Source organism: Sinocyclocheilus anshuiensis, unplaced genomic scaffold (assembly GCF_001515605.1).
Source record: "Sinocyclocheilus anshuiensis isolate Anshui unplaced genomic scaffold, SAMN03320099.WGS_v1.1 scaffold43, whole genome shotgun sequence".
NCBI lineage: Eukaryota > Metazoa > Chordata > Actinopteri > Cypriniformes > Cyprinidae > Sinocyclocheilus > Sinocyclocheilus anshuiensis.
In genome coordinates this window covers 1835622-1851960 of record NW_015549580.1, presented here as the reverse complement: position 1 = coordinate 1851960, position 16339 = coordinate 1835622, and the positions used below count along the sequence as shown (strand labels likewise).

Below are 16339 nucleotides of genomic sequence, written 5' to 3'. Positions count from 1 at the left end.
GGCTGCAATATAACAAAGAGTGAAAAATTTAAGGGGGTCTGAATACTTTCCGTACCCACTGTATATACCCATCTACTATATCTAAAATATACAATGATTGCAATTAATTATTCTGTATATGTTTTAACTATTCTGATTAAAATTTTGAATTGATTGACAGCCCTAATGGTAAGAGAATCACCTAGTACAGGGGTAGGCAACGTCGGTCCTGGAGTGCCGATGTCCTGCAGAGTTTAGCTCTAACCCTGAAAAAAACCTCACCTGCCTGTAGCCCTAGTAATTCTGAAGACCTTGATTAGCTTGTTCAGGTGTGTCTGATTAGGGTTGGAGCTAAACTCTACAGGACAGCGGCACTCCAGGACCGACGTTGCCTACCCCTGATCTAGTTCCTTCTTTATATAATGCAATTTAATTTGCTTGTATTTATTTACCTGGTGTATTTCCATCTCCAGTGCATTGGCAGTCTAGTAGGTTGTGTGTGAGGCAGGTGGTATTTGGGTCAAAACTGAAAAGGTCCCGTAGCTCCTCAGCAGAAAAGCTAATATGCTCAGCTTTCTTGGACAGGTCCACCACTGTCCCAGAAAGGCCCTGTTTACTCACCTGCCTCTGATAAATCTTCTCTTCTATTGAACCTACAAGACACACGTGCAGATTATTGCAGACTTAAACTCATGTGCAAACTCTGTAAACAAATGCTTTTTCCAACCATGATTCATCAATCTGAAAGCCTTCCAAGAATAAGAGTGTCTCATCATGTGATACGTGTCATAACATAGAGCCTATTGGTAGAAAAGAAAGCCAGTCTGTTTGTGTGGGTTATGATTGATGAAAGGCTGTGAGATGTTTCAGGTCAAGTATTTCTTTTTATTGCACAGTCATAACAAACAGCTAAATTTAGCCATTAACAGACAGGCTGATTATACTTATTTTATGGGTAATTTACAAATGTTTTGGTTACCTGTTGTAAGAAATCAGTAGATGTGAACTGTTTTCTTCTGTCCATCTCGCCACACTCGTGCCATGGCCTGACAGATGTGTATCAATAATTGGAGACTTATAAAACAAGTGTTATCACTCAAAGCCTTTAGAGATCATTCGTCATGGCAGCAAAACAAAATTATGGTGCCACATGAAAGCAGAGAATGGCAAGATTTACAACAGAGGTTTTTTGTATTTACTGCCATCTAGTGGTCTGCATTAAAGGTGCAACTAAGACAAGTATGTGTGTAGTAGAGTGTAGTCTAACTGCAATGTGTTTCTAACTGATCTCAAAATACACTGAGCTGCATGATGTTTTTGTGTGTGTGTGTGTGTGTGTGTGTGTGTGTGTGTATATATATATATATATATCAGCCAAAAGGTGTGTGTGTGTGTGTGTGTGTGTGTGTGTGTGTGTGTGTGTGTGTGTGTGTGTGTGTGTGTAATACTGTATTATATATGTTTTATTGTTGCTTTGCAGTGCTACATGGTTAACTGTAACGTTGTGGAAGTCCACTGACCTATATGTCATTGGCAGGGTTCCAGTCTATATCATATAAAACAAGATGGGAGGCGCCAATAAGATTTAGTCCCACCCCTCCAGCCTTGGAGCTGAGTAGCAACAGGAAGTTGGACGAGTGTGGACTGTTGAAGGAATCAACAATTCATTGTTGCTGGGCTACAGGTGTCTGTCCATCAAGCCGACACCATTTATAGCCTATATTATCACAGACATCCTGCAGTAAGTCAAGAGTTTGTGTGTAGTTGGACACCAAAACAACCCTAGAGAGAGACAACAATGGACATGAGTCTCACACTACATATGTCAATAAAATGGACATATGGATTTAGTCCCAACAATGTTTGCATGTTGTTGGTGATGACAAACAGGGTTTTATATAATAAAATATAATAGTTAAGATGTAATTTTGTGGGGGGTTTTTTGTAAAGTGCTTGAGCACTCAAAATGCATTATATACCAAAAATACTATAATTTATTATTTTATCCATTTCAATCTTTTTCACATTTTTTCTGACTATATTGTATGTTCTTGATTGTATATTGCTAGATAGATTAATAGAGTGTTTTCTTAACTTCAAAACTTTTACATAATGCAAACTTGGTAGTAGTAGCAGTAACCCAGTTGAACTGTAAGACACTGTTGGTAATGTGACCTCAACTTGGCGGCACCCTTGTAAAATAATACAACTTTTACAAGGCCACTGATGTGACCTAAGTGTTCATGTTGAGTATACATCATTTAAACATTTATTGATCAGATTTGTCAATAGTTCTAATCATTGGCGTAAGTTTGTCTTAAAAAGTGGTGGGGACAGGACGGGGGAGGTTACATCTGGTTTAAATAATAAAAATAAAAAAAATAAGATTAAAAATATTATCTACTAATTATTAGCTAAACTTAATGCAAAAATAAATATAGCATTCAAGCTCTTTTATGTAACAGCACATGCATTGCGCACTGATTCCCTTTACAGGATGTGCTGAAAAAGTAGAAGCAGGAAATATGTATGTATAAGTTAATTTGTAGGGAACATCATTAGACTTCAGAGTTCGTTCTCACTCATTTGTGCGCATTTTACGGTCATTGCATTCAGGACTGAATTAATGTACAGTCGAGTAGCCGCACTACACCAGCAGCGCATGTGCGGCAGCAGTACAGTGGATGTCGAAAGGGTAAGCCAGTGTATGCATGTTTCTAAGCCATCTTCTGAATCAAGTGCGCATCACTGATCATTATTCAGATAAAAAATATTTTCTTTGCGCTCAGACTCTGATTTCTGCAGTATAACACAATTTAGGGAAACATTTTCACAACCAAGCTCCTCACTGCAGGCCTGGTTTTACAAGAGGTGCTAGAAGGGTGCTAAGCATCCTCAGTTGAAGCTGTAATTATAACATACTGGCGAAACAGATTTGGCAAACGAGCAGTGCGCATTTGTGTCTGCGCTCTGGAAAGCGCCAAATGTTTCTATTTATAACGCATTTTTGCAGCGTTGAGTAATGCAGCCAATCACAGACATGTCTGTTGATTTCATGAACGCAATGGTCAATCAGAGGCGTTAAAATTATAATCCGTCAATTTATGCCCCACTGTCATTAACACATACAGTATGTCTATTTCAAAAGCAGAGCATCCATATTTTTAATTTATAGGCAGCGTTAAATGTATAGATTTTTTAAGCTTCTTGATAATTATATCATATAATTTGTGTGCTTAACTTAAATCATGAGAGTGGTATATTTAATCTAAACGTGTAAATATAAAGAATTCTATTTAATTCATCACTATCACACAGTGAAAGAGTGTGTGCGGCGCTGCGCACATATAATTACGTTGTTTACTGTTTAAAATCCTGATATGTGTTTACAAGGTTTATAGATCAGGCCTGTCTGACTTGATCTGACTGTTACATATGAATAAATTAAATTATGAAGAATGACTGAAGACGGACTGGAGATGCTTTTACTTTGCGTTATAAGCCTTCCGCATGCTATATTTTTTCAACGGCTTTCAAAAAGTGGTGGGGACAGAATCAACTTTGGCAAAAAGTGGTGGGCACATGTGCCACCCGTCCCATCCGCAAGTTACGCCTATGGTTCTAATAATTCCTTGATGTGTAAACCTTTAAAATGAGATGTTGTCTGTAAAGCAGTGGTGGACCTGTCTGAGCGATTGATGTTCTGTATTGCCGACAGCAGGTCTGTTAGCACTAGAAGTTTTCTAGAGTCTGCAGTGCTGAAGGCACCTGTAGAGTATCCCTCAGGAAAGAGTTCCATCATTCCACCCTCATACAGCTCATCTGACTTTTCCTGAAGCAAATACCACAAAGAATAATTAAAAAGCAGCAATAAGACACAGAACATGGCAGGGCAAAATACCAGCACCTTTTGTACCTGTAAAGTTTTGTAGAGCAGCGCAGGGTGGTTGCAGAGTTTCTTGAGGGCATTGATGCATGCGAGGTGTGGGCTGTGTGTGTAAGTGTGTGTGCTGGCACCAGAGAGGCAGGCTCTGATGGGCCGTGTGGCCAGGAGGACTCCATACAAATGTAGCTGCAGTTCAGTGGGTTTGCAGAATACGGTTCACTCTATCCGCTCGGATAAATACTGATTAATGATCTCCTGAGTGCGCCGTAACGTAAACACACCTGTTAGACGAAACAGCTCAGCGGCACGCTCCTCTCCAATGCACCGCTCTTCCTGAAACACAAAGTTGTGATCATTGCCACTCCAGCTGATGGATACAGACACACAGTCAGGGGGAAATTTTCTGAAAAGATATTTTTTTAATTTATTAATATCGAATGATCAGTATTGGACATTTAATTGCAAATGCTAATTTCCTTTATTTTTACATTTGCATTCCCTTTGCCACAACCTAACACTTAAAAACAATAATAATTTGTTAACTGCATATGTTAAAAAAAAGTTGTAATGTTATAATGTAATATTAAGCAAGTATTTAAAATGAATATCTATTTTCATACGGAACATTATGATGTTGTGATGCCTAAATTCAATGATACAATTTAAAATGAATGTCTACATATTTTTATTATGTGTTATATGTATTTATTTTATATGCATTTTACTTTAAAATATATTTATATTATTTAAAATATATTTATATACATATACAGTGAAGATCAAAATTAGAGAACTTACAATTTCATAAATTTCAAGGTCACTGCATGAGAAGATAGGATAATGCAGAGACTCAATGGGGAATCGGTTCAACACTGCAGCTGGAATTGCTTGCCAATTCAGTGCTGAACAGGGTAAGGATCTTTTTCGGCACGTTTAAGAGAAGTCGGACTGAAAGTGCATTCTGCAGTGACTTAATCAAATTAATAATAAGCAGAAATAATCAAAAGGCTATGCTCACCTCTGCTGAGGAGCATGTTGTGTGAAGAAAGGAGAACTGGTCCAAAGTTTACTTTAGTGATGAGAGCAAGCAGGGGCGTCATGCACTTTTGAGGGGGAACGAGTGTGTGTGTGTGGGGGGTTGGGGGGGGTCGTCATGTAACAGATATGGGTGTCATGCCATAACATGGTTTTAATACGACTGACTTTATATTTAATGTGAATTTAACATTGAAAGTTAATGTGAATAAAAACATTGTAAGTTAGGCTACTTATCATAACACTTTCATTGTACAGAAAGAGAGCAAACATTTACATTATCAAAGGACATTTTCACTGACAGCCTAGAGTTCAAGCACTCTCAAAAACTCCCATTAAAATCACTGAAGCTATTTACACTGTGAAATAAATATCTTACTTATTTATACACACATCTGCACTTTGTTGTTTCTAACGAGAGAATTCGCCAGAAAGACCAGCGTGACCTGCTAAAAAAGTGGGCAAAACCACTTTAAAACCAGCTTGAGAGACCAGCCAAAGCAGCCAATCAGCTTAGGCTGGTTTTAGCAGTTTTTTTCAGTAGGGAGTTGTTAAGCTTAGCTATAGCAATAGACAGCTTAAATACACCATAAGATTCATCGTACAAAAGTTTTGGCCCCCTCAATAAAAGTCTATGGGATTTTAGGTGGTTTTGATAGTCTGGTTTACGAAAACCGTAAGCCGTATCAGTTAGAAAAGATATAGCAACGCGAGTCAGACCAGTCTGAAGGTCTGGGCCGAGTTTGGTGGTTGTAGCTTTAAAGGTCTAGGAGGAGATACGCTTAAAAAAGTTTAAATAGGATTTCAGTATTCTAATACTTTTTCAAGCCAACTTAAATTAAAATGTATATGAACGCTTAAGGAATGTTTATCCTGTAATGCGACCATTTCTTTGAAATTTTAACCATTTTAATCACCTATTTGTCTTCATTATTTTATTAAATGGACTTGCAGTGTGACAATTTTTTTTGTTTAATTTTTGGAAGTATAAATACGGCATGTATTAATTACTATAAGGAAATAAAAGGACATGGATAATTTTTTTTTTTTTTTTTTAATGTATTAAGTTGAGCCTATGCTGTACCTGGTGTGTTCGGGTCATGTCTGGATTTACCGATCGGTTTGTCAGGTTCAGAATCTGTAAGTGCGCTTGAGCGCTGGTCTGGTAAAGGATTTGGAGACTGGTCGATATACAGGAGCCTTCAAGACCGTTTCTACAGGAGACTCAACAGCAGCATCTTGAAAACAACGGCCTTTGGTGTAGTCCTGTTTGGATATGATCCCCATAACCTCAATTTGCTTCCCTCCTACCATAAGAGTCTGACCCTCACACAAGCTCTCCAGCTCTGATGCCTTGTGCCTGAACCTACCAGAAAAACACTGATTTAAAACACACATCCACACAGACTCAAACATATTCAAAAGTGAAGTAAAGGGAGAATTGTGCGTTTCAAATAGGGATGCACCAATATTAAAATTCTTATTTAATTATTTGTATAATATGGCAGATTTTATGGCCAATATTAAAAAATTCAATACAATTTTCTATCAAATTAAAAGTGAAAAACTAAAATAAATCGTTTTAATGTTTTAAAAGTGAATTTAGGTACCAAAAAATTATAATATACAGTGAGAAAATTGGTATTCAGAGATTTACTAACAATTACATTTAGCAGTGTTAGTTTAAATGAGTGTTTTTAAAAATTAACTTTAAGGCATTAGATGACAAAGAAAAATAATTGGGGAAATGAGCAAAGCTTGCACAAATATAAAATATCAACATAAAAAAAAACTCATATCGGCTGATAAACAATATATTGTACATCCCTAACTTCAAATATGCATTTATATACAAATCCAGAAGTATTGCTAGAATGTGCTGTGTTAGGCAAACCTCGTCCAATGTCCCGCCCCTCCATATCTTTGAGGACAACAGTCCGCCCCCTGGCAACCAACACAGCGTCGCCTTCCCAGCGCTTACGCTTCCGTGATGACGCCTTGCACCACATGACACTATAGTAGCATGCTTTAAAATAAACAAATAAAGGATCAGCAGTGATATACAACATAGCCTAAATCGTAGACAGTGTTTTACTGATTACACAGTCTCAATAAATTAGAAATGTGCTTTTATACAGCCATATGCATATATGCTAATTTTGTGCCTTGTGCTTTTGTTCTGTCAGATAAACTATATAATTAGTGGTCAGGTGAAAAATAGTGGGCTAAAGAAATAAATAGTGGCATAAAAACCATGAAATCAAAATCGACTTTTTTTGGAATGTAATTAATGTATTAAGTATTTATTATAAATGATTAACTATTAACACTTAAACAACGATCCAATCAATTCCCAATGGACAAAATCAAGTCCTGCCATATATATTTGGCTCATCTGAGAAGCTGTTTTATTCTGACATGTCACAATAAGGGGGAAAAACAAGCAATTTTCATTTTATTCTGACTTGAAATAAATGCATAATACTGTAAATGAAGTCCACATAAACAGCTTGACTGAGAAGGTTCTCATTCATTGCTGTTGCTATGTAACACATCCTGTGTGACAAAAAGTACAGGCTCAAAACACTGAGATTAAAGCAATTATGAATTTATTAGCGAATACATACAAAATAAAATCTTATTTTCTTCTTAAACCAGGCATATTAAAAACGTTCATTCCTTCTACAAACATCAGGAACAATCCTTGTACAAATGTCGATCGAATACAAAAACAAGAAATAACCATACAAACAAGTCTGTTCCTTTTAACTTCACATTACAGAGTTCCCTTGTGATAGACTTTCAGACGTGACACCATACGTGTCACATCGATGGCAATCCTTGGCGTAGCCTGGCCGCCCTCAATTTCTCTACTTTGACCCTTGACCGGAGTAGCTCCTCCTCCAACTGTTGCTTTCTCTTAAGTCCCTCCCTCTTCTCCTCTAGATACAGTCCAAGCTTTCTGTGATTGGCCAGAAGCAGCTCATCCTCCTCTCGCATCATCTGCAGAGCTTCTGCCTCAAAAACGGGATTCTTGAACATTGCCCTCCCCCTGATATGTGCTCCTCCTGGGGCCGGGTGCTGACGGCGAGGGTGGCAGGTGTACGGAAGAGGGGCATGGAGAAAGACAGGCCGCATACACGTGGGAGGCTATTTCCTCCTCATCATCATCTTCCTCCTCTTCCACTACTTCATTGTCCCTCTCATTCTGTCCGTGATGGGCCTGACTGCTTGGGGTGGCGATGGTGACAGGTGAACTGTGGGATGCGATCAGGTGAATATCAGGAGGCGGTTTCACATCCTCAGTCTCCACCATCACAGCCGCAACAGGCAGATAGTCTGACAACGCTGGGAGGGACAAACTGCTGCCTGGCTGCTCTACAGGAGAATTCCTCTTGAACTGAAGCCTAGCACAGACACATACACACGATTCAGAAAAAAAGTATACACTGAATTTTGAACATGATTAATAAAAAAACAAGAGCTTTGAATGCTCATTTGTATGTCTCAGGATATATTCTGTTTTGAACCAATAAAAATGCTGAATCTGATTCAACTAGGTAATTCAAATGAATCAAATCATGTTCATCCACAGCTCTCGACTGGATTTGTGGTGATAACTGACAAAAAGAAAGACCTGTTGACAAAAAGAAAGACATGGAGATGCTAGTGGAAAGTAACTCCTCTGGCACATGGTGGCAAACCTGGCATTAACACTGCATCGGAAATACGGTTAATGACATCCAAATCCCCTCTGTGCAGCTTACCTCTGGCACAGGACAGAGTGAAAGGACAGTGAGTGTGTGACTGCAACGTGTGCTTTGACTGCATATGACATATTAAAAATAGTGAAGGAAATGTTTACATGTCAAAATGCTGAACTCTAATTGGCTGAGTGTGACAATTAACACAGCAGCTGAAGGAAAACTCTGGGAAGATGTATGTGAAGATATTAACAGAAGCTGAATCAATATTTAAAAGCCAATATCATCTTCTCAGAGTGTACAATTAGGCCTCCTGAGAGTACGTGTTTATGTATTTACTTGTTATTGGTTTCATTTTTCCATTGGGTGATAGATATGTTTTTGATTTATGGATGCACCTAATAACGTGCCAGTTTTGTTTTTGTGTGTCATGTAAGTATCTGTGCGCTCAGTCTCACCTGTGGAGTGCGTTCGGCTCTTTGTCCCCCACGTGAAACAGTTGTGGTATCATTTCCATGATGCGCTTGGTTGGCTCCGAGATGCTGCCCCGGTACTCGGGGTGGGCATGGCTTCGCTGAAGAACTTCCTGCTTGGCACTTTCTTTAAGTCGCTTATAGAGGGTCCGGAGGCCCTGAGCCGTTCTGGGGGGCCTCTCGCCTCCGAAACTATTATAGCGTTCTGCTATGCTGTCCCAGCACCGGTTCTTATCTACGATCACGGCGTGCTTGTTGGTGTGCTCCTCCAGAATGCGTATGTGAGGCTGGACCAGCCGCAGAAGATCCAGTTTCTCAGATAGGGTGAAGTTGGATGAGCGGGCCTTGCCGACCATGCTGTTTGACATGAATAAGGTAGACATCCTGCCTTTAGGCTGGTCTCAGTGCTCTAGGTTTGATCTCCGAGTCCTTCTCCTCTGTTCCCTGTGCTGTGTCTGTCTTTCTCTACTCACTTGTGTGAGCAGGCTGCTGCACTGCTTGTCTGGGTTAAGCAACACACACACACATGCACAAACTGGCTCTCAAGCACACAGACATAAGAAAAAGAATCAGGCTTAACTAGGCCAGCCTCGATTAGGCCCACGCCTACCCGGGGAGGGCTTTGCTGGAATTCCTTTTAGCTTAAGCTGACGCAGGTTCAGTAAAGCTGCTTAAGCCTGGCCTGACCTACATAACAAGCCCGACTTCATTAGACTAGAAACACAGCAGAACTTTTATTCCGCTGCAAACAGCGACAAGTATTGCATTTTTAGCGGTAAACGACTGAAGGCGTTTTTGAACGTGTTGTTATGTTTGAAGCGCGTCAAGTCCGTGTTTTGACAGCAGAGAGCGAGTCCGCGCGAGTGCTGAACCGCCAGAGGAAACATTAAACTGACGCTTAACGAGTTCGCGCCAGAACAACTCCAGCATTATGTGCGTACAGACAGTGTTTTGTGTGTGAGAGAACTGCTTTTCGGACACCAGTTGCTATACATTTCCCAGGCTGACTGACAAATGCACCACAGCTCACACTCCTAGCATGCAGCAGGACACCTCTGCCTTGAATCTGTGCGGCGCGCGGCACGAATACGATCACGCATGTAGCGCCTGTCAATCAAGCGGTCCGTGAGCTCGGATTGGTTAGTTTCACTCAAAGCCGAAGTTAAAGGAGGGGAATAAAGATGCCGTTTGTTCAGCCTGGCTGCTCTCTGAACCTTTTGCTGTTTTTCTCTAATAGTTTTACTCACACATTTAAAACTTAGTGACCAAGTGTATTTCCTCTTTCTTAATCACAGTTTTTGTACACTACATCCTAGCAACTCGTGCGACATTATAAAATATCAACGTGATAAGGTTCGCAAGACCATGCAAAACAGACGCATTATTCAAAAAACAAACAAACAAAAAAAAAAAAAAGTAAATTATAAAAATTATCTTTAGATTTAACAAAAAATCCGAGACAATTATCTTTGGATGAATTTCTGATTAGTCAGTCATGGCATTCAGCGGTACCGTCGCCCATGGCAACGTATATTATACTGCTAATCAAAATTATTTTTTCTTACATGCTGTGCTTTTGTTCTCTCTCTATGCATCTCTACAAAAAGGCTGAATAGTAAGGCTAAATAGTAACCTAATTAAAACATAAATCAGTATTTCATTTCCATGTATTTCTTTATTTGGGGAGTAGCGGTGTAATAAAGGGAACAATGCAGTCATTATTGCTAAATAACACCCGTTAGAGGTAATACAAGTCTGGGGTTTGTTTTGCGATAATGACCATCAGATCAATTAAGCTCTTTGGATTATGGTTCAATAACAGGAGCCATTTAGAGACAGATTTTAAAACCTACAGTTGAAATACCAGTTTCCAAACCCAATGGTTACAAGGAGATAATAAATTAAAAACATAAAAACAGACCATTTAAGGTGAGTTGTAACTACAGAACACCTTTTCAGCAATGTGTTTATATTGTTGAGTGGCACAGGTTTATCAAAAATAAAAATCTACATATAAAAAATCTATTTTTTAAAAAATGTCCTCCGAGTCCAAGTTTAAAATATGGTTACAAGTAATGCATTACACAGATATTACAATTTCGTTACCAAAGGAAACTTTATACACTAACCAGACTGAAAATCTGTTTAACATTTATTGAACAAGAGATAAAAACAAGTGATGTTTCAATCACCTTTTAATCATAACACACACACAAAATATGACATTGCTGTATCTTACCAGTAGCTGTGCAGTTGGCATGTGTGTTTGGCTGTGATGAGCAGCTGTTAGCAGCTGTGAGCAGCTAGTTGTTTAGGTTCAGGAAAGTCAGGTGAAGACCTGAAGCTGTTTTCTTTACATTCACCATGAGGAACAGCACTCAGGACCCTGGCTAAAGCTTTACTGCCCACTGGAGCATTAGACACAGCTGAAGCATCTGCACTACTCAAACACCTCTGGACCTGCAGGGAGAAATAACTTTTGAAACAACATCCGCAAGGGAAAACAAACATTGTGTGTCTGTTTTTTTGTCAGACAAAAACAAACAATAACTGCCTTATTATCATTATACAGATGAAGACACATGTTTTAACACACTAAATAGATAATATGAATATTAAGATGTTATCAGTCACATATAAATTATGTACATGATCACAAACATTGGATAACATTTGTCAACATGAGCACTTTTTAATTATTCTCTTGTTTTTGACCTTATTGAGCAACACATTTCTCAAAGCAGGTGTGGGTGGTGGTGGTGACGGTACTGATGGTTCTGGTTGGGGACCAGATGAAGGTGGTCCATCATTCCTCGCCGGCCCTGGTGGCATAAACCTGGGTTTCTTAGCAGCATTTCCACAAAGCTGACTCGGAGCTCCAGATCTGCGCATCCTGTCAATAAAGACACAAGTTAAATACCACACAGTAAGAAAACCATGAAACCTCAAAGGTCAGATTAAAGGGATAAGTTACTTTCTTAAGTAGACAACTAAAGAAGAAATTATCATTAACAACTCTTTCAGTATTTTTGAAGAAGAACGCAGATCTTACTGCATTTATTGCCCCAATAGCTTGTTATCAATGATTGTGAGATACTTTCAAATTTCAGCATAATCGATAGAACACCAGAAATTATTTATTAAATTTATTCATTTGTGTCATATGTGCATTACACACTTTTAGAGGCCTAACTATACATTAAATATAAATAAACAAAAATGTGTCATTTCATTCTTTCATTATTTATAAAATACCACTGATCACAAATAAACTTATATATATATATATATATACATACACTCTTTGTTGTCATATGAACAACCAGTCAATATCACCGATTTAAGTCTCACCAGCCTTAACAATACATTAACGGTTCTTAATAAATAAATAACGATAATAAATTGCGGTTCGTAGGTGACTGTTATTGATTCACCAAAACAAAACCGACTCATAAGAGTCATTCGGTCAGCAATCGGACTACACTGGCCTGGCTGTATATGCCTAAATTCATTAAAAATAACCTGCTCATACGGGTTTGGGAACACAGGAATGCGATAAACAATGCCATACATTTTATTTTGGGTGAACTATCCCTCTACGCAAAGGACATATAACAAGCATCAGTCGCTGTCTTTAGCTAAACCATGGTAAACAAAAGTAAGCCTCGTTGGCCTCCTCTAATTCTCCTATAACTTTTCAAATGTACTCGGATTTAATATACTCCAAGAAGACAGATAATACGTTAAATGCTTACCTTTTATTGTGTTTCTTCCGCGTACGTCAATCACTCAATCCTATTTTCAAAAACTCCATCGAAAAACATCAAGCTCGAGTTTCCCGCGGAAGTGACGTATCTTCACTGCGATTGGTCGAAACGCTACGTCAAACAAAGGGGGTGGGGTGGAGGAGCTTATGAGCAGCAGAAATCAACATCAACAGTAAAGAGAGTGGCAAAGAAACCTGACAGTAAATGTTGACTGCTAAAATTGTATCTAATCCAGCAGAAGTAAATGAAGCAAACCCAGGAGACGTCTCAAAATTATGATCCCTGTCAGCCATCACTTATCAAACAGGCAAGTTCTATGTACAACCTACACATTACTAACCCTTTTAATATACAACAAATATGACCCAACAGCTTTTGTACACAAGTATAGCTTTGACATCAAACCATTTATTGATTCGTATGTCTTTTATTTATTTCAAAATTAAATCAGACAATCACTATCCTTCATGCTTCAGATTGATATTAATCAATCAAGTAGAGATGGGTTGTTAATGAACTATTTACCGTCAAGCAGTACACTCTCATTTTTTAATGTTTTCTGCTTTTCATTAGTACTGTACAGGTTTCCCATAGCCAGTGAAACCTAGATATGTCAGTAAATTGTTAGTCCTGGAAAAGACAGTATGAAATAAATCGTATAAAGTCATAGATGTTTCTATAACCAAGATACATTTTTAGTAATCTCAGCTATAGAATATTTAATTCGCTGGTAATTGTTCTTTGCAAGTATGATTTCTGTAAAATATATATATTCAATATATATCAGTGTGTGGCAATTTGAGCAATTTGTAAGATATAGTGCTTGACTGTGATGGTATTTCATTTTTATTTCATTATCACATGGAACTTCAGTAACTGTTTTAACTCTTGCATGTGCACAGATGCATGTCTGGTCGTGTTGTGCCAGTGTTTTATATACTGCTGCATGTCTGAAAGTGAAGCTGCAATGTTGCAGTGTGGAAAATAATCCAATCAGAGTGTGGGAAAGCATAATCCGGTCTAATCCCAGCACAGCCATGAAGAACAGAGATCATTCAGGCAGTAAGAGTGTCCAGACACAGACACACCAGCACAGACAAACATCCTCCCCTTCAGAAAGACGTTCACAATTACACAATATTTCCTCAACTGTGAATCTGCAACAAATGACAATAAAGGTTTAGCTGGAGTGCCACAGTATAGAAAAGTGTTAGTATAGAATTAAATGCACAAGCCACACATTGACACTCTAGAGGAAATCAGTTGTCTTTACTCTCACATGGCCAGACAGGTGCAGGAACACTTGCACAGGTCACCTGTTACTTTTAAGGGGTTGTTTTTGAGGATGTCATCTTGCGTTTATTCTAGAGATTGACTGATAATCGGTTTTACCAGTATGGTTTTTCAGTATTAATCATTATCTACGTACTTACAGCTCTGTGAAAATTAATTTATTATCTCATGCGGGTAATTGCGATACAGTCTCCATTTGACAACACTTTGTAAATATTGTTACAAGTGTTGCTGATATAAAAATGAAAAAAGCTATGTTTTTATTGTTGTGAAATGAGGATGAAATATAACAAAACCAGAAGTAAACATTAAATAAATATCAATTTTGCATATCAGTTATAGGACATAGAAACAAATAATCGGTATCAGTTATTAAAAAATCTATATAGGTCGATCTCTAATTTATTCTCAAACAGGCATCTTAAATATGAGTTTTGTATTTCTGAACTCTCTGTTCAATTTTACCATAGAACCACCAGAAATATTTCCCTTTGCATGTAGAGTTTGTGTAGGATATTTGTATAGTGTGTGTGTATAGTGTATTTGTGTGTGGGGTTGCCAGGTGCTTCAGTCTCATTTGTTCACAGCATGAAAAAGAGTTTCCCAGAGGGTTTCCCTAAGAGATTTCAGCAGGTGTGTTGTGTTCTTGCAAATTTGTTACACATTACGTGGTCTGTGGTACACGTGAGAGTTGCATTGAAAAGGTGCCTCATAAACTGCGTGCCATACAATTCATGCTTGTTAAAGAGTCTATTTCCTAAGGTTTAGTACAAATGAAGATGGCAAACTGACCCCAGATCCCCAGTGAATTTCTACACTCGTAACCCCACCCACTCATGTTTCAGTCCAACAGCTGCCACCTGGCTGTTTCTAAGGCAACTGACCAGACCACCTTCAGCAAGCACACCTGAGAGAAGGAGAGCGGGGGAGACAAGATACTACAGACTCTGTCAGGTAGTTCGTTTTTTATATATATATTTATAGAATATATATTTAGAATATATATATATAATGTATTTAAAGACATTTTCTGAATATATTTTTAATATACATTATGCTGTTAAGCTTAAATAACCTGTTATATTTTAGTGTACACATGCAGTGGCCTTAAATATTTGAAACCTTATTTGCATGATTTATTTTATTGTAAAATAAATATTATTGTTAACTTTCAGTTTTTTTTTTTATTTGAACACATTTAGAAAAGGTCTACTTAATGTAAATGTGTTATTACATTTCTGTACTAAAAGTTTAAGACCTTTAAGACCTTTCCTTGAAAATAAAGAATTTTTGTTAAATTTCTCTTTTTAAAAATGTAAGACATTCATTTTAAAAATACTAATGTACAAAATATGTAATCGTAGTTTTTCTTTTTGTATAGTTTGAACTTTAAATTTAAATTAAATGTAGTATTGGTTTTAATTATAATAATGTGACTTGCTATGACCATGATGCAGCTTTAATTTATTTAGGTAATATAATATATTTTTGGAATATATATTAAATTATATTTTAGGAAATGTTCTATATATTTTTATTATAAGTTATGCTTTTAAGCATACATTAATAGTCTGTAGGTTTTAGTGTGCACAAATAGTGGACATAAATAAATGTTTTAAACTTAAAATAATTATTATTGCTACATTTCAAGTTTTAAACTTCAAAAATCTATTAATTTATTATTTTATTCATTTATAAGTTTTTTGCTAAATGTCTGTTTTTAAATGTTTTAGAGATTTATTTAGAAAGTATTAATGTGTAAAATATGTAATCTTTGTATTTTTTTTGTTGTTGGATCCACCCATTCATTCTCCATTCCTCTTATCCTCTGCAGGATAGGTGTATTGTTGGATTTGAAAATTAAATGAAATTAAACTAGCTATTTTCCCCATTACATTAATGTAACATGTTATAACCATGGGACGTTTTAGTTATTATATGTTTTTAGGTACTTTACATCAGTTTGTTTTCTGTGTGTGTGTGTCCTCTAGGATGGGCTACGATCTAGAACGTTTTGTAGGCTATGTGAACGAGGGTCTGCTGTGCTGTGTGTGTCGGGACGTGTTAGAAGATCCTTTGCAGGCTCCGTGTGAACATGCCTTCTGCAGCTCCTGCATTCATGGATGGCTCATCCACCATAACAACTGTCCAGAGGACCGCATGCCTTTAGACATCACACATCTACGCCCACTATTCAGGTAA

The 16339-nt window shown here is 37.6% G+C and overlaps 1 long non-coding RNA gene and 2 pseudogenes across 1 annotated transcript; 1 reads left to right on the top strand and 2 right to left on the bottom strand.

Annotated features, from left to right (window-relative positions):
* Nucleotides 1–6909, bottom strand: part of LOC107657607 (DNA repair and recombination protein RAD54B-like) — a 7817-nt pseudogene extending 908 nt beyond the window's left edge.
* Nucleotides 6910–7561: 652 nt separating this feature from the next.
* LOC107657716 (fibrinogen silencer-binding protein-like) lies at nucleotides 7562–12923 on the bottom strand (annotated as a pseudogene).
* Nucleotides 12924–14635: 1712 nt separating this feature from the next.
* Nucleotides 14636–16332, top strand: LOC107657717 (uncharacterized). Its single transcript, XR_001630712.1, has 3 exons — nucleotides 14636–14770; nucleotides 14983–15091; nucleotides 16129–16332. It is a non-coding gene; the product is annotated as an uncharacterized LOC107657717 (long non-coding RNA).
* The last annotated feature ends 7 nt before the right edge of the window (nucleotides 16333–16339 follow it).